We start from the raw sequence: 17,891 nt of genomic DNA on the forward strand, positions 1-17,891 counted from the left end.
GGTATGATGAACCAGTGATGGATTTCTGTCTGCAGACATGGCTTGGAAGCCCAGATGCAGCAGCCAACACCTGAGGTTATAGGAGGGCTACAGCCATCTCTCCATAGTAGCCTCTTATCTGGCCACCCCCAGGAGCTGGGGAAGAAGTCCTAGAAGAAGAGCTAATGTCCCAGGCCCTGCAGGATGAATAGGAGTTTGCCAGGTGGACGGGGAATGGTAAGAAGGAGAGAGGCAGCAAGAAAGGGGTGCTTGGGGTGTTAGGCTTTGCAATGGTGGGACCTCTGACCATGGCCTGCTGCCGATGGCTTGGTTTTCAGAATCGGGTATGAATCGCCCATAATCACAGAATCTGCTGGGCACATTCTTCAGCAAGTTGGGGCTTCTGAGCTGTTTATCAGGTGCCCACTGGGTGCCAGACATTGGGGGTGCAACAACGAACCCCAGACAGGATCCTGCCTTCAGAGAGCTCAAACTCTCATGGAGGGACAGGCAGCAGCTGAAGCTGACCAAGGGGCCCAGAAGCTACCACAGCAGCAAGAGGGTCCCTGGGTGGGAGCCTGCAGGGCTCGGAGCAGGTGACAGGGTGCCTGTGGCCACTGACAGAGCTGGGATGGAATGGGGCAGACCCAGGGGAATGAGGAGTGGGAGTGGCCTTGGGCCCCAGGGATCATTGAACCAAGGTATTTGGGCAAGGCCTGGTGCCATGGGTGTGCCTTACTGGTTCTGAGGGCTGTAAGGGGGTATTAGCACCTGAGGAACTGAGTGTGGGCACATAAATACACTAGACATTCCCCATCAAAATGAAGACTTGTGGTAGCACCTGTAGCTCAGTGGGTAGGGCGCTGACCACATACACCAAGGCTGGCAGGTTTGAACCCGGCCCAGGTCGGCTAAAACAACGACAACTGCAACAACAACAACAAAATAGCTGAACGTTGTGGTGGGTGTCTGTAGTCCTAGCTATTTGGGAGGCTGAGGCAAGAGAATCACTTAAGCCCAAGAGTTTGAGGTTGCTGTGAGCTGTGATGCTACAGCACTCTACCCAGGTGAGACTCTGTCTCAAAAAAAAAAAAAAAAAAAAGACATGTGAACATATGGGCATGCCATGGCATATGCAAACATATGAATATGTGTCATAAACATGTCAGTACATGTGAACACGTGTTTTCCAGGATGTGTGTAACCACCAATACACCAAACCACGCATGGAAACGTACATGTGAACATTTCTGGAACATGTGTACACATGCAAATATAAACATCCTTCCCATGTACAAACATGCAAATATGTGTGCACATGCACGAAAATGCCTGGACACACACACGTATAAACAGGACGGATTCCCTGTGTATGCACTTACGCACAAGGCAATAGGAAAACATGTTGCAGCATGTGTGTGCCCACAGGAATGTGCCATCACACATATGTAAATCTAAACACGAGTGTGCAAACATAATACACACGAGCGTGACGGAAAGTACGTGAACACGCCCGCGTGTACGCCGTGTGTTGTCATAATTGAATCCATTGAAGAACCTGTACACGTATGCACCGGCGTATGCCCAGGTGGTGGCAAGCGCCGAAAGCCCACCGGTTTCTGGGCGCCGCGCGCCCCCTGGTGGACACCAGCACCACTGCAATCTGGTCCTAGGAAGTGCGGGGATCCTGGTGCGGCCTTCGCAGTGTGAACGTCACGTGGGTCTGAGAATGGGACAGGACCCGGTCAGACCAAGGCAGCCCGGGCAGGACCCTCACGTCCTTCCTCACCATATGCCCTCTCTACGCAGCTTCCAACTGACAAGCGCCCGGACTTTTTATTTTTTTATTGAGACAGAGACAGTCTCACTTTGTCGCCCTTGGTAGAGTGCCTTGGCCTCATAGCTCACAGCAACTTCAAATTCTTGGGCTCAATCGATTCTCTGGTCTCAGTTTCCCGAGTAGCTGGGACTACAGTACCCCACCGCAACGCCCAGCTATATTTTAGAGACGTAGTATCGCACTTGCTCAGGGTGGTCTGGAATCTGTGAGCTCATACAATCAACCTGCCTCAGCCTCCCAGAGAGCTAGGATAGGGGCGTGAGCCACCGCGCCTGGCCATAATGGAGTCTGGCCCAGCGCTGTGTCCCCCCAGCCCGGGAACCGGGGGCAGGGACCGAGGCGTTCCTGAGCCCATCTCCCCAGAAGCAGGGTGCGCTTCGTGGGGGCGTTTAGGGAAGACCCGCGGCCTGCCCTGAGACGCCACCAGGTGGCAACGTGCGCCCATGTGAGTCCCAAGATCAGGGCGCTCCCACGTCCCACTGCTCGGCACCCCCTCCGGCCCCCGTAGGGGCTCCTGACATGGGAGGTCTGGGGTATACACTGTGTGACTCTGAGAACCAGTCTAATGGCTCTGTGCCTCAGTTTCTCCACCTTCACAATGGGATCATGGACTGACCTGGCCTGTCCTCCCAGGCTAGGAAGAGAGATGGTTAGAAAATAAAGGGCGGGCTCCACGCCCATAGCTCAGCGGTTAGGGTGCCGGCCACATACACCGGGGCTGGCGGGTTTGAGCCCGGCCCGGGACTGCTAAACAACAATGACAGCAACAAAAATAGCCAGGCGTTGTAGTGGGCGCCGGTAGTTCCAGCTACTTGGGAGGCTGAAGCAAAAGAATCGCTGAAGCCCAGGAGTTGAGGTTGCTGTGAGCTATGACGCCACGGCACTCTACCAAGGGCAACATAGTGAGACTGTCTAAAAAAAAAAATGGGGTGGCGCCTGTGGCTCCGGCCCCACATACCGAAGGTAGCGGGTTCAAACACGGCCTCGGCCAAACTGCAACCAAAACATAGCCAGGCGTTGTGGCGGGTGCCTGTAGTCCCAGCTGCTCGGTAGGCTGAGACAAGAGAATCGCGTAAGCCCAAAAGCTGGAGGTTGCTGTGAGCCGAGTGACGTCATGGCACTCTACCGAGGGCGGTAAAGTGAGACTCTGTCTCTACAAAAAAAAAAAAAAAAGTGCCAGGAGTGGTGGCTCACGCCTGTAGTCCCAGCGCTGTGGGAGGCGGACGCGGGTGGATTTCCTGAGAGACCAGCATGAGCAGGAGTGAACCAGAGTGAAACCCCATCTCTACCAAAAAAAAAAAAAAAAGCCAGGTGTTGTGGCGGGCGCCTGTAGTCCCAGCTACTTGGGAGGCAAAGGGCAAGAGAATCGCTAAAGGAAGAACGGGAAAAAAAATAATAAATAAACTAAACTAAACTAAAAAGAGTGAAAGCCAGATGAAATTGAAAGCAAAATAAAAAAAAAAAAAAGGAGAAAAGAAGGCTTGGCACCTGTAGCACGGTGGTTATGGCGCCAGCCACATACACCGAAGGTGGCGGGTTCGAACAGGCCTGGGGCCAGCTAACCAACAATGTCTACTGTAACAAAAAATAGCCGGGCATTATGCCAGGTGCCTGTAGTGCCAGCTACTTGGGAGGCTGAGGCAAGAGAATCACCTGAGCCCAAGAGTTTGAGCTTGCTGTGAGCTGTGATGCCATAGCACTCTACCGAGGGCGACATAGTGAGACTCTGTCTCAAAAAAAAAAAAAAAAAAAAAGAGGGCGGCGCCTGTGGCTCAGTGAGTAGGGCACCGGCCCCATATGCTGAGGGTGGCGGGTTCAAACCCAGCCCGGGCCAAACTGCAACAAAAAAATAGCCAGGTGTTGTGGTGGGCGCCTGTAGTCCCAGCTGCTTGGGAGGCTGAGGCAAGAGAATCGCGTAAGCCCAAGAGTTAGAGGTTGCTGTGAGCCGTGTGACGCCATGGCACTCTACCCGAGGGCGGTACAGTGAGACTCTGTCTCTACAAAAAAAAAAAAAAGAAAGAAAGAAAAAAAAAGAAAAGAAAAAGAAATTAAAGGGCAGATGTGGTGGCTTGCCTGCAGACCCAGCACTTTGGGAGTCCGGGTGGAAGGATTGCTTGATGCCAGGAATTAGGGGATGCAGTGAGCTGTGATGATGCCACTGCATTCCAGCCTGGTCAATGGGAGAAGGGAGGGGAGGAGGATAATAAATAAGTACAGTAGATGGTGTACTGTGCCCTAGAGAGGTTAGGTTGCATGAAAAGGTACCAGGTAGGGGTAGAACAGGCCCGAAAGAACATGTGCAAAGACCCAGTGGTGGGCCCACAATCCCAGCTATGGCATTAGAAAGGTTGAGAACCACTGGGCTAGAGAGTGCTGGGAGAAAGGTGCTCCTGACTGAGGGAACAGGCAGGAGGGGAGCAGGTGGGAGTTGCATTAGGGAGGCTGGGCAGAATTGTGGGGTGGAGACTGGGAACAGAGCTCCAAAACAGAGCCACCTGGAGAAAATTCCGGAATCCCAGTACCCCAGGTTGATACCAAAGTTAAATTCAAGGGTGGCAGAAATGTGGGTGATCCTTGTGAACCTCAGAGGCAAGGCTCAGAGGTTCCTGCACCCCAGGCCAGGCGAGGAACACCCTGGACTTCCCCTCCTTCCTTCCTCTCCAGTTTCAGAGCTACTGCACCTTTAAAAGAATATGCCCAAATTAGCAGCTCTGCTATCATTAATATGCAAAAATGCAAATCAGCAGGTGATTATGCCACAGCCCCCAGAGGATATTTCTGCCTTGATGGATTCTATTGTCAAGAAGGTTTGGAGGGACTGATGTGTTCATGGGGGGGGGGGAATGTCAGAAAGATAACATGCAGAGGGGGAGGGTGCTGGGACAGCTCAGCTCCCTGACTTCCTGCACCCTTACCAGGGCACACATGGCCTTACCCTAACCCTAACCCTCCCTAGGCCCTTGCAGCCAGCAGGGGCGGTCCCTGACCAACAGCTGGCTTAGGCAGCCAAGTCAGGTTCACTAAGCAACCCATGAACTAGACGGAGCGTACCTGAACCTCAGGGCCTTTATGCTGGTTGTATCCCAGCCAGAATCACTCCAGGACCCAATCTAGCCACATGCTCTGATTGTATGCAGAGCTTCCAGTACCTAAAAGGTATCCTCTTAGTGACTACTTCCAATGCCTAAAAAGTGTCCCCTTGTTGACCACTCCTACCCTAGCTCTCACTCATCCCACAGGCAGCCAGGGAGTTCGCAGAAGTGGAGACTCACATGGGCCCAGCCACAGCCTGGGCCAGCTAGGGAGGCCGAGTGTTAGGGGGACAGAGAGAGACAGAGGGACACAGAGACAGAGACACAGAGTCAGAGAGACATAGGACAGAGACAGAGAGAGACAGATAAAGATAGAAATAGAAAAGAGCCAGACAGAGACAGAGAGACAAAAAGACAGAGTGACAAAGAGACAGAGACAGAGAAAGACATGGGGACACAGAGACAGAGACAAAGAAAGAAAGAGAGAGATGAAGACAGAGATAGCAACAGAAAGATGTAGAGAGGGAGACCCAGAAGATAGGGAAAGTGACCCCAGCACTATCCCTCCGCAGAGGCTCCCTTGGCCTAAGACCAGCGACCAGCTGCCCTCTCCTCCCCCACTCCCCCCAGCCTGAGTGGGGGCTGGGCCGCACAGAGCCCCAGCTGTTGCTGCCACACACTTGGCAGCCTTTTGGTGGCCCCACCAGCTGCCTTGAGGACCCCCCCGCCCGCAGCACCCTGGAGCTTGAGGAAATACTTTCAGCCTGGGCTGGGCTTCCAGGCTCCTCTCACCCCCTTGTGAGCTCAGACATCCCTCCTCTGGGCTCATTTTCTTCTCCTGTGAAATGGGGACCACCCCCTTCAGTCTGTCCACCCACTGAGTGCCCACTCTGTGTCAGGAAGACACAACAGCCAGGCCAGGCCTTGGGCTGCCCTAAAAGGCATGCACACCTAATAGTTCCAGATGTGGACAGGCTCAATGGGGAAAAAAAACAGAAACTAGCTTAACAGGCTAGAGCAGCAGTTCTCAACTTGTGGGTTGCGACCAATGAAAATACATCCTGCATATCTGATATTCACATTATGATTCAAAACAGTAGCAAAATTACAGTTATGAAGTAGCAAAAAAAATAATTTTATGGTTGGGGGTCATCACAATATGAGGAACTTTATTAAAGAGCTGTGGCATTAGAAAGGTTGAGAACGACTGGGCTAGAGAGTGCTGGGAGAAAGGTGCTCCTGACTGAGGGAACAGTTTGTGCAAAGTCCCTGGGGTCAGAATGAGAAAATAGTGTTGAGGTTCCATGGGAGAATCAGACAAAATAAATCCAGGGCCAGCCATACGAGGCACATAGCAGGTATTCCATGTCCCCTAATCTGTGCCTTCCTTGGATTATTCCCTCCCCCCTGGGCCTGGCCTGACCTAGCACTGGCTGTGGGGGCCTCTGCCCAGTTTTATGTGCCCCCAGCCTCCTGGGGCCCCCACATTGCCTGACAGCAAAGTCATACATGGGACAGGAATGGTGAGTTGGTGGCTAAATGCTTTGTTCTTCTCTGTGCCCATTTTGCAGACCTTGTAAGTAAAGTCCAGAGAGGCCACAAGTAAGCTTGGTACCTGGCATTTGGCTCTGAGAGCCCAGGTGCTGGGAAGACCCACAGGGTTCTGAGGCAAATAGAAAATCTGAGACCAGCAATCTAAGGGAGGAGTGTGTCTTCATAGGGTCACATGACCCAGTTCCTCTCTGGCAGCACAGGGCTATCCTTGACCTCTGGGAAGGAGTGCCCTCACATACCTGCCAATGTTCAGGCCTAAGTCACAAAGACTGCCCTCTGGGCAGGACTGCCCTCTGACATCTCTGGGCTGTGACTTTCCTGATTTCTTCCTCCATTAAAAAAAAAAAAAGTAGGGGCGGCGCCTGTGGCTCAGTGAGTAGGGCGCCAGCCCCATATGCCGAGGGTGGCGGGTTCAAACCCAGCCCCGGCCAAACTGCAACCAAAAAATAGCCGGGCGTTGTGGCGGGCGCCTGTAGTCCCAGCTGCTCGGGAGGCTGAGGCAAGAGAATCGCGTAAGCCCAAGAGTTAAGAGGTTGCTGTGAGCCGTGTGACGCCACGGCACTCTACCCGAGGGCAGTACAGTGAGACTCTGTCTCTACAAAAAAAAAAAAAAAAAAAGTAGGGCGACACCTGTGGCTCAGTTGGTAAGGCGCCAGCCCCATATACTGAGGGTGGCTGGTTCAAATCCGGCCCGGCCGAAATGCAACCAAAAAAAAAAATAGCCGGGTGTTGTGGCGGGCGCCTGTAGTCCCAGCTACTCGGGAGGCTGAGGCAAGAGAATCGCTTAAGCCCAGGAGTTGGAGGTTGCTGTGAGCTGTGTGATGCCACGGGCAATAAAGTGAAAAGTGGTCCCAGCTGCTTGGGAGGCTGAGGCAGGAGAATCGCGTAAGCCCAAGAGTTAGAGGTTGCCGTGAGCCATGTGACGCCACGGCACTCTACCGAGGGCGGTACAGTGAGACTCTGTCTCTACAAAAAAAAAAAGACATCTAAAAAAAAAAAATAGCTGGGCGTTGTGGTGGGCGCCTGTAGTCCCAGCTACTTGGGAGGCTGAGGCAAGAGAATCGCCTAAGCCCAGGAACTGGAGGTTGCTGTGAGCTGTGTGATGTCACAGGACTCTACCAAGGGCAATAAAGTGAGACTCTGTATCTAAAAAAAAAAAAAAGTATAATCCAGGCTAGAAGCTAGAATCATTGTGATAAATACGTCTTTATGCTATTCTTTGTTTTTTTTGTTTTGTTTTGTTTTTGAGACAGGGTCTCTATGCTGCTCAGGCTGGAGCACCATGGCATCAGCCTAGCTCACAACAACCTCAAACTCCTGGGCTCAAGCGAGCCTCCTGCCTCAGTGTCCTGAGTAGCTGGGACTCCAGGCATGTGTGACCATCCTTGGCTACTTTTTCTATTTTGTCTATTTGTAGAGATGAGGTCCCACTTTTGCTCAGGCTGGACCTTCTGACTTTAAAAGAAATTGAAATGTTTTCATGGGCCCCTAAACATCTTCAGGGCCTGGGCCTGCTGTATCTGACAGATAGGTTGGCCTTGAAGGTGGTAGGTGGGCCCATCATTACCACAGCTGGACAGATGAAAACTCTGGCTCTAAGCCAGGATGTGACTATAATAATGAACTCATTCTCAGGATTGACCTGGTGGGGCCTCCCCAGGACATCAGGGGTTTCCCCCAGAGGACCCTGGGACACCTAGAAGCCTGTCCCCACCCCCAGGAAAACACCCAATAAGTAACATCACCAAAGGAGTAGGGGGTGCCCCCAGTGGAAACCCACCCAGCTCTGCAATTCCAGGCATACAACTTCCCTTGACGAGTTGAATACCAAAATTTTCTTTTAATTTAAAAGACACAAAATAAGCTTGGCGCCTGTGGCTCAAGCGGCTAAGGTGCCAGCCACATACACCTGAGCTGGCGGGTTCAAATGCAGCCTGGGCTCACCAAACAACGACAGCTGCAACCAAAAAATAGCCAGGCGTTGTGGCAGGCCCCTGTAGTCCCAGCTACTTGGGAGGCGGAGGCAGGAGAATCGCTTGAGCCCAGGAGTTGGATGTTGCTGTGAGCTGTGAAGCCATAGCACTCTACCCAGGGGAACAGCTTGAGGTTCTGTCTCAAAAAAAAAAAAAAAAAAATACGAAGGAAGAACTGAAAGTGTCCTCTGCACCCGTGTAACCGCCAAACTCTAGGGGCATTTCCTCCTGCACTTTTTCAATCTGCTTTTTTCCCTTTACGAAAACTTGGTGCCAAAGTGACATCATGGGTTTTCTTCAACTCCTGTGTTTCCTCCCAGAGTACCTCAGTTACCCTTCTTCCTCAGAACACACATGCAAATTCCATATGCCAATGGGATGGTTGAGAATGGGATTCCTCAGAGGGTGGTATGGAATCTTCTTACTAACCCTCTTTGCTGGACACTTGGATTGTTTCCCAGTATTCTCTGCCATAAACCACGTTCTAATGAGCGGCTTTGCTTCTGCTGTTATTCTTATTGGATTTATTAGATTGTTAGGACTAGAGTTGGGGGATGGTGATAGGAATATTGAGTTTTTTTATTGTAATGAGCAACTTCCAGTGATTGTCCACATTGACTTTGATCAATCCTTACCATTTTGATAGCTATAAAGACAAAAAGTAGCTTCTTTTTTGTGTATTCATTTTATTCCTTCTGCCATGAGGGACTTGAAACTTCTTTTTCTCTAATTATCCAGTGTCCACTTGTATTCTTCTTGTATGAATTAATCATTCATTTCTTTTTTCGACACAGAGTCTCACTATGTAGCTCTCAGTAGAGTGATGGAGTGATGTAATGTCACAGCTCACAGCAACCTCAAACTCTTGGGCTTAAGCAATTCTCTTGTTCAGCCTCCAAGTAGGTAAGACTACAGGCGTCCGCCACAATTCTGGCTACTTTTTTTTTTTTTTTTTTTTTTGCAGTTGTCATTGTTGGTTAGCAGGCCCAAGCTGGGCTCAAACCCACCAGCTTCGGTGTATGTGGCTGGCACCCTACTCACTGAGCTACCAGTGCTGAGCCAATCATTCATTTCTTTGCCTGGCTTTCTGTTTTTTTCTTATTGATTTATAGGAACTCTTTGTAGCAGCACAAATCTTTTAGATGCTAAAATATGGCAAATTATTTTCTCCCTAGCTATCACATTTCACCTAACTTCATTGGTGAGTCTGTTACAAATCATAAGTGCTTCATCTTTATGAAGTCAAATTTGAGGATTTTTTTCCTGTTATGGCTCTGTGTTTTGTGTCTTTTCCATCCCTAACCTCTTAGGCAAAGGTGTTGGTAGAAGGGGGGGGGCTGGGGAGCAGCTTTTGCTGAGTCTTCTCATCCCAGGAGTACTCAGAGTTCAGCCAAGTTCAGGCACTTCCCACCCACTCTCTCCTGTTTTACACAGGCCCACCCTCAGCCATTTGAAAACTCCTGACCTCACAGGGCAAGTAGGGGCCAGGCCTGAGCCCAGAGGCCTGGGGATCTAGAGAGTGCTGGCTGTCACCTTTGAGAGAAAGGAGGAACCAGGGCCTGCCTCCTTCCCTGGGCCTCTTGGATGACCTATTTGTGCAACTTATTTATTTTCTCTGCAAACACCCAGTGGGGCCAACCTACCAGGAGGGAGGATGTGCAGCTGATTCAGCCTCTTCAGACCTTAGTTTCTTCCTCTGTGAAATGGGGCCAACCAAAGCCCCTACTCAGTGAGCTGGTGGGAAGCTCACAGGAGATGCCTGGTGTACACATTGAGTTGTCATCGCATGGTGCCAGGCACACTGTAAGCACCCAGGTGTCCACATCGACCTCCACACCATCCGCACCTACTCGGGGACCTGACCCATGGGCATTCCTGAGCACAAAACTCTGCCTGAGTTCACTGGTTTTGGCCGAGTGGCTGTATCCCTCTGCCTTAGTTTCACAATCTTGATACTGCGCCATAACAGTCCCCACTGCACAGAGCCACAATATAAGAATGAAAAGTGTCAGGTGAGCACCTTTTAGGTAACTTATCCCTGAGGATGAGGAAGCCTGGGTACCTTCTGCCTCTAGCTCACCTTTGTGGGATAACAGTACAAGAGATAGCCAGAGGTCTCTGATCTCAGGGGGACCCTAATCTAGCTGGTGATCAAGAAAATGGCATAAAGATGAATGGTGAGAGGTGATGCAAAAGGGTTGGGAGCAGGAGCCTGGCCTGATCTAGGGGTGGGGGGCTTCCTGGTGGAGGTAGTACCCATGCTGAGGGTGGAATGGTCAGAAGAGACAGCCAGAGAGAAAGAGAAGAAGGTGATCCAGGAGGACCCAGCCTGAGTCAAGATCTGAAAACAAAGGCATATGGGGGGAATGGCCAGGAGGGGACTGTGTTGGGACTGGGAGAGGCTGGAAGGATGGGCTGAGTGGCTGGAGAACAGTAAAAACTGAAGAGAACACGTCAGGACTGGGGGAGGCTGGTAGGATGGCCCAAGTGGCTGGCTAGTAGCAGAAGCTGCCTCTGGCAGTGTGTGCAGGGTCGGGCTGAATTGGGACAGGGAGGAGGCCAGGGCGGGTCCCAGCTCCATACAGGGTGTCCTTGAGCACAACCCCAGGGTACCACCTGCAGATCCCATCTCACCTGCCAGCCTGTGTCCCCTTCCCAGCACCAGCATCTTAGTCTCTATCCTGGCTCATCTCACTTCAGTTACAACTCAGAAATGCTTCATTTTTATGTAGTCTAATTTGAAAAGATTTTCCTGTTATGGCTCTGGGCTTTGTGCCTTTTCTGTCCCTTCACCCTTCTGCTCATGCAGGGCCCCCCAGCCCAGAATCCCAGCCTACAGTGCACCCACCATCCCCTGTGTTCTGTTCTGTCCTGGGGTCCACATCCCTTTCAGCAGGGGTGGCTCCCCGAAGGGTAAGCGGTGCGAACAAGCCCCAGTTCTCTATCTGTGAAACAGATACATCTTCCTATCATTCCTTTTCCCCACGCATCTCATGTCACACCACACTAGTAACCTCCACCTGGATCTCCCAGGCCCTGTGCCCCAGCCCACTGTGAGACTATGTTAACCCTGATGGCCCCTGAGAGCCCTTGAGTAAAACCCAAACTCAGGGATGCCCCTGAACGGCTTCCAACCTCCTGGCCTTGCATCTGCTGAGCTGACAACTGGAATGGAATGCCCTTCCTCTATTTCTGGAGGGCACAGGCAAGTAGGGGGACAGGTGAAGAAGCCTGGGAGGGCAGATGATGTGGGTGTGGGAGCCCAGTCCAGGCTCAGGCAAGGAGCCTCTGCAAGGAGTCTGAGCCTCAGTTTCCTTATCTGAACAATGGGATAATTTCCTCTCTTCCCTAGGGAAAGCTCAAGGAAGATCTGAAGACCCCTGGGAAGAAATGAGATGTCCCTGTCATGCTCAGGGTATACAGGGCATCCTCCCCAATCCTTTATCAGGCACAGGTCAACAGGCTGCAAAGTGGGTGGGCATGTGGGCAGTGGGAATCTGACTGGGCTTCCGGTCTCCACCCCACTCCCCTATTCCAGGGTAACTGGGCTGAACAATGTCCTGTGGGGGCTGATGAGGAGACGCCCAGTGTTTGCACAGGCTGCCTGGGAATGTAGCTGGACAGGCCCTGGGGCCCCCTGAGTCAGTAGCTGTGGGAACCTGTCCAGGAGGGGTGGGGCATCCTCAGCAGGTGGCACTAAAGGGCCAGGGACTCTCCCCTACACACAGGTGGGGAGGAGGTGAATGGGGACTCAGTCCAAGGTCAGGGGCTTGTTGGTTCATTCACTTCCTGGTTGGCTACCCCACACAGCCCCTCCTGGCCATGCCCAGCTCTATCTAGTCTGATGGACACTGGATACTACCCTGGGCTTAGGCTTCCTACCCTCCATTCACACCCCTCACCTACTCTAAGCTGTCCCCAAGCAGAGATGGGCTTACCACTCACACACCTGGGTCCCTAACCCACACCCAGCACTGGCAAATTTAGTCTACTCACTCCCATCCCCAGGCAAGTCTTCATTTATCCCTTGAATACAACCCCAGTCCACCCAGCTCCTCACTCCCACCATCACATCCCTCTCCTGCTCAAACTCCCACCATGGCTCTCTAGTGCCCTGGCCCTAAAGGTCCAACTCCTCCTTGGAGTGTGTGAGGTCCAGGCCCCTCTTTCTGACCTTGGATTTCTCTGGGCCTTGGGCCTTAAACAGTTCACACTCACCCCTGCCTCAAGGGCTTTGCAGAGGCAGTTCCCAGGCTAGAGCCTGAACCTCATTCACCCTTGTAAGCACAGCTCAAGGGTCACTGACCTGGGGGACCCAACCCCAGTGCATGCTCAGAACCCATTCTGGACCCTCATCTGAGGCCCCCACAGCAGGAGGTGTGAGGCTGGGTCTCCTCTCCCTGCCCACTGGCTCCCCAGGACAAGCCTGGAGTGCAGGGGTAGGGGTCCATCAGTGCTGTGCCCTGCCCTCCTCAGTGTCACAGCTGGGAGTGTCAGATAAGTCAGGACCAATTGACACCCAACAGGGCCACAGACAGAGTCTCCTCCCTGTGCTGGGGGAGGGGATAGTAATAAACCACCCTCTCCCTCCCCCTACTATCCTGCAGGCCTGGAGAAACAACCTCTGTGAAAGCAGGGAGAAGTAATGAATGAATGAATGAATGAATAAGCCTGACTCTGAGTCCCAGCCCAGGCGAGCAAAATCCAGGTTCTCTAGGCTGGTCATGGTGTGTTGAGCCATGCTGGGATCAGGGTTCTTGGGGGCAGGGGGTATGAACGGAGCCAGAAGCCCCTACCTCTGGGGTAGCCCATCATCCCTACAGCCCAGTGTCCTCAATGATGAAGTGAGGTTTGGACCTGAGTGGGACCTGACTGACTCCATCAATAAAGGCCATAAAGCCCGGCTCCCTCCCTCTTCCCTCTTGCGGTGCTTCTGAAGAGGAGAAAGGGCAGTGTGTTCACTCACCAGGAGAAGTCAAAGGTACCCACATTAGGGACAAATGAAAACAGAAGTGGGGAGGGTGGCCCCCAAGTCCTAAGTCCAAGTGCATTCTCTCTATGGACAGCCCTGGCCTGGGCACCTACTGTGTCTGTCCCACAAAGGCTTACCCATGCCCCCATATTCTGTGTCTCCCCCCTTCACTGTGAGGATTTGTCCTTGGCATTAGTTTTTCCAACAGAAATGGGTTTGGGGAGGAGGGGGGTACACATAGTAGGTGTGGCTGGAATGGAAAGAACAGGCAGCAGGTGGGGAAGCCAGTCACTGCCTCCTGCCTGCCCAGGTCCCAGCAAGCATCCAGAGGAGAACAAAGGCCACAGTCAGGAGGCTGGGGTGGACGGTCTGTGGGCTGCCCTTGAGGGGCCCCCCTGGCACCAGCCACCAGCTGCTTGTCCCATGTCCTATGCCAGGGCCCTGAAGAGAGCCACTAGGCCTCAGGGTTGGGCTGAGGTGGTGGTAGAGTGGGGGGGAGGGGGGTACAGGCTGCTCCACCCAATGACTCAGCCCCAAGATGGGCCTCCCCAGGGAAGACAATGGTGTCTTGTGGGTGCTGGGAGAATCTCCTGACAGTGTGAGTCCCAGAGCAGACTGGGACCCAAAGAGGAGCTCTCTGAGCCTCAGTTTCTCTGTGGGTTTAACCACTCAGATGTGAGGACCTCCAACATACTGCCACAAAGAGCCATCGTAGGGTCTAAAGGGGAGGGGTCTCTGATGGCTCATCTTGTATCTGGAGGGCAGGCACTGGATTGGTCACTATCACCAACATGGTAATTCCCAGCACAAAACCTGGTATGTTGTCAGCGCTCAACGGTGAATGGTCCATGAATGGTTGGTTACTACACTTCCATGGGTGAAACTGAAGGTCCTCTCTAGAAACTCTGGCTCCCATTAGATGGCTGAGTCCCTCAGCATGGGTGGGGAGGGAGCTGACCCACTGAGTGAGACTCCAGCCTGGCCTTCGAGGAAACTCCCAAGGCAGGGCAAGGAGAGCCCAGAACCTGACACAGACAGCCTCAAACCTGTGGGGTCAGTGCAAGGCTGCAGGGAAGGGATGGGACACAAAAGCCAGCTGTCAGTGCCTATTCTATACCGATTGCTTTGCCCTTCTATTCTCCTGATGGGGAAAGTGAGGCCCAGAGACTAGCAAGAACTTGTTCAAGGTCATAGTGTGATGGGGAAGGATGAGAGATTCGAACTCAGGCCCCAAGATCTACTGCTTATGAGAGGCTCGCTGGCCCACAAAGGGTGAGGGTCAGTTCAGCCCTGTTTGATGATGGGGGTGGGAATAGTGTTGGCCAGGAAATGGGAATGAACCTGGCAGGTTCTGGAACAAGGAGAGGCCGAGATCACTAGAGCCTAGGGGAAAGAGTTCTCTCTGGGGCCCCAGGGAACCCTGAAAGATTGTATTGTCATTGTTGTTGTTATTATTTTTGAGACAAGAGTCTCAAGCTGTCGCCCTGGGTAGAGTACCGTGGCATCATAGCTCACAGCAACCTCCAACTCTTGGGCTCAAGTGATCCTCTTGCCTCAGTTCTTCTATTAGTAGTAGAGACAGGGTCTTGCTTTTTCCTCAGGCTGGTCTGGAACTTGTGAGCTCAAGCTACCCACTGGCCTCATCCTCCCAGAGTGCTAGGATTACAGGCGTGAGCCACCGCGCCCGGCCGTTTGTTATTACTTTTATCCTCAAATGCTGAAGAACCCCTTGCCACGGAGGTAACTTTTGACCAAAACGTAGACACACACTACTACGAACCAGAAAACTAGATCTGGCCTAAATTCTTCAAACTCAGATTTAAATTTCATTTTACAGATGAGGAAACGGAGGCTTAGGCAGACTAAGGCACAGCTCAGGAATTCCACTCGGGGGTTCTCTGATCTCGACCCAAAGTGAGTCTTGGTCTCCGCGCAAGGAAAATGAATCTATATGATTCCCTCCGGGCCTGAGATGCCCGCTCGCAACATTCAACGCCCAGTACCGGCCCCAGGAACTCAAAACTACCATGTCAAGGAGGCCGTGCGGGCGGCCACGCAAACCTAAGAACAAAACTCCCAAACCCACCCCTTTCGTATCTCCCGGCCTCTTCTTGCTCGGCGAGTCCCACCTCCGCCGCGGAGAGCGGCGGGACTTCGTGACGAATGGCCGGCGACCCCGCCAATTAGGCTTTGGCGTTCTTCGATTGGTCACCTCGGTTCACTTTATCTTTCAATCTCACCGTCCTTTTCGTTCGCTTACGTCACGAGGTGCGCTGACTCCGTGTTCCTCCGCGCGGTAAGATAGTTCCTCCCACGTACCCGCGTCGTTGGCCAACCATCCCCTCAAGGGCGACCCCACTCCTGGGCTCCCGAGGACTTCAGGGGTCCTCTTGCGGGTGTTCGGGAGGGTCGAGCCGTGGGGCGGGGTGCAGGCGGCGTGGGCGCGGCGGAGGGATAGCGGGAGCCGCCGGGAGAGGCACGGGGCGGGGCGGGGCGGGGCGGAGGCTGGCCCGGAGCTGGGCGGGGCTGGGCCGGCTCGGGGCGCGGGTGGGGGGCGGAACATGTCTCCCGCCGCAGGAAGATGAGGCAGCGGCAGCGGCTGCTGGCGTAGCGGGCCGGAGCCTAGCCGGACCCGACTCGGGCGGCGGGCGCCGCGGTTACCGCGTACGCCGCTGTCCCAACACCCCAGCCGGCCGCGCGCGCACACGGGCCCCGCTGGGCGGGGAAGGGGGCCCGGGCCACGCGCCGCCACCGCCGCCCACGCGCGACCCTCGGAGGCCCGGCAGCTATACCCCTTTGTCCCGGGGGGGGGGGGCCTCGCTTCATGCCGCCGCTCCTCGCGCGCTGCGTGCCCGGCCGCGCCGAGCAGGTAACCGCGCCGGGGACTCTCAGGAGGCGGGGGGCGCGCGCCGCGGAATCCCCGGCGCTTTGTGCAAAGTTGACCCCAGCCCTCCCTGCGCCCGGAGGAGGGAGCGCGGAGGAAGTAGGGGCGGGGGCTCTGAGGGGGGTGCGCCCCGGCGGGCCCGGGCGGCGGCCGTGGAGTCATTGTTCTGCAACTTTGCGCGGCGCTGGGGGGCCGGCGACGTGGAGGGGCCCAGCGCGCGCCGTCGCCCCCCGCCCACGGTTGGGCACCACTAAAGAAACTTTGCGGATCCTTAGTCGGGGCCGTGGAGGACGCCACGCCGGCCGCCTAACTTTGTTGTTGGGACACCTCTACCCCGGGCGTTGGGGGTCTCGGGGAGCTCCCTCCGACCCAGGCGCCGGAGTTTGGAGAGGGAGGGAGGGAGAATCCTTTTGTCTGAGCCGAGACGGGGCCGCCGGGCAGATTGCGGCCCCGGGTTGGGGGGCCCGGGCTGGGGGGACCAATGGGGGGGGCGCTAGGAGAACATCTGCTCCGCGTTAATGCGGGGAGAGGCGGTGGCGCGAGCTTCAAAGGGTTCCCAGGCGGTGCTCCCTGCACCGGCTGCAGGGGTTGGGGGGTGGGGTAGGGGTGGTTTCCCGTGCCTCCTCCTGCCCTTCCCCCACGAAAGAAAGACGCTTCGGGCTCCCCCACCTTCCACTCGGAGTGGTTTCAAACATTTTCCAAGTCGCAGAAGTCCTTGTGAAGACCCAGAAGTCTTTATGCTTACTTATAAGAACCTGAGTTGGCGCCCCCCCCACTTTAATCTATCTTAAAATCGGTTTCAAGTACCCGACAAAAAAATGTGGTTTTGTACTCCTCAAAAAAGTCAATTTCACACGCTCTCCAAAAAAAAAAAAAAAACTTTGCTGGGGACGGGTTGAACCTAGGGCACCCGTTTCCCACTGGGTCTCTGGTGGGCAAACAAAGAGTGGAGCTTCTCTGCTTCTGAACTTGGGTGCTGCCATGCCTAGGGAATCCTCAGCTTCCCCTCCGTGTGTTTCTTTGGGAAGGAGACTTTAATCCCTTTTCTGGGAGTAGGATGGGACCTAGCAGGTAGATCCCCTATCCTAGAATGGAGTTTACCAACTGCCATGGAAGGGGAACCCTGGTCTTGGGACTCACTCCCTCAAGGGGCTGTAGGCAAAGGATGTTTTCCAAGTTATTTAATAATTCCTGGATACGTTGTGATAATAAAAGAACCCCGGGTGGTTTTTTTTTTTTTTTTTTCTTTTCTGAACCCGGTTGAGTTTTTCTGGGGAGGGGGCAGGGAGGTTAAAAGCGAGGGAAGCTTTGTAGGCCCCTGTGAAGGGATCCCCACGTTGAGCTGTGAAGCCAGGAAGAGGCTTTGTGGCTTTTTGACTCCTGGATTTCTTTCAGTTTGAATTTGGGGTGACTTCAATGTGTTATGACAGCTTCTTGGTGGGGGGTGGATTACCAGATTTCCCTTTTTGTGGGGCTGTGCCATTCTTCTTTCCCAGGGGTGGGGCCAGTGGCGAAGCCTGGAGTGGTTGGAAGGGGAGATGTGGAGAGAGAGGGGAGGCTCTCCCAGAGAGGGGAGGCTCTGGCCACTCTGCATCCAGTTTAAAATTTGCAACTTGATTCCCTGGTGGCTGCCAAAGGAATTGAGGAAACTTACACA

General features: G+C 53.8%; 1 protein-coding gene across 11 annotated transcripts in view; it reads left to right on the forward strand.

The window, feature by feature from the left end:
• The first annotated feature begins 15,892 nt into the window (after nucleotides 1–15,892).
• TCF3 (transcription factor 3) overlaps nucleotides 15,893–17,891 on the forward strand; it is a 48,726-nt gene continuing 46,727 nt past the window's right edge. For 3 of the 11 annotated variants that reach the window (XM_053581260.1, XM_053581261.1, XM_053581262.1), the window contains exon 1: nucleotides 15,893–16,219. The gene's annotated coding sequence lies outside the window, so the exon portion shown is untranslated. The remainder of the gene's footprint in view (nucleotides 16,220–17,891) is intronic. The other 8 variants (XM_053581256.1, XM_053581257.1, XM_053581255.1 and 5 more) reach the window with 5 other exon arrangements.

This window comes from Nycticebus coucang, chromosome 2 (genome assembly GCF_027406575.1).
Source record: "Nycticebus coucang isolate mNycCou1 chromosome 2, mNycCou1.pri, whole genome shotgun sequence".
Classification (NCBI taxonomy): domain Eukaryota; kingdom Metazoa; phylum Chordata; class Mammalia; order Primates; family Lorisidae; genus Nycticebus; species Nycticebus coucang.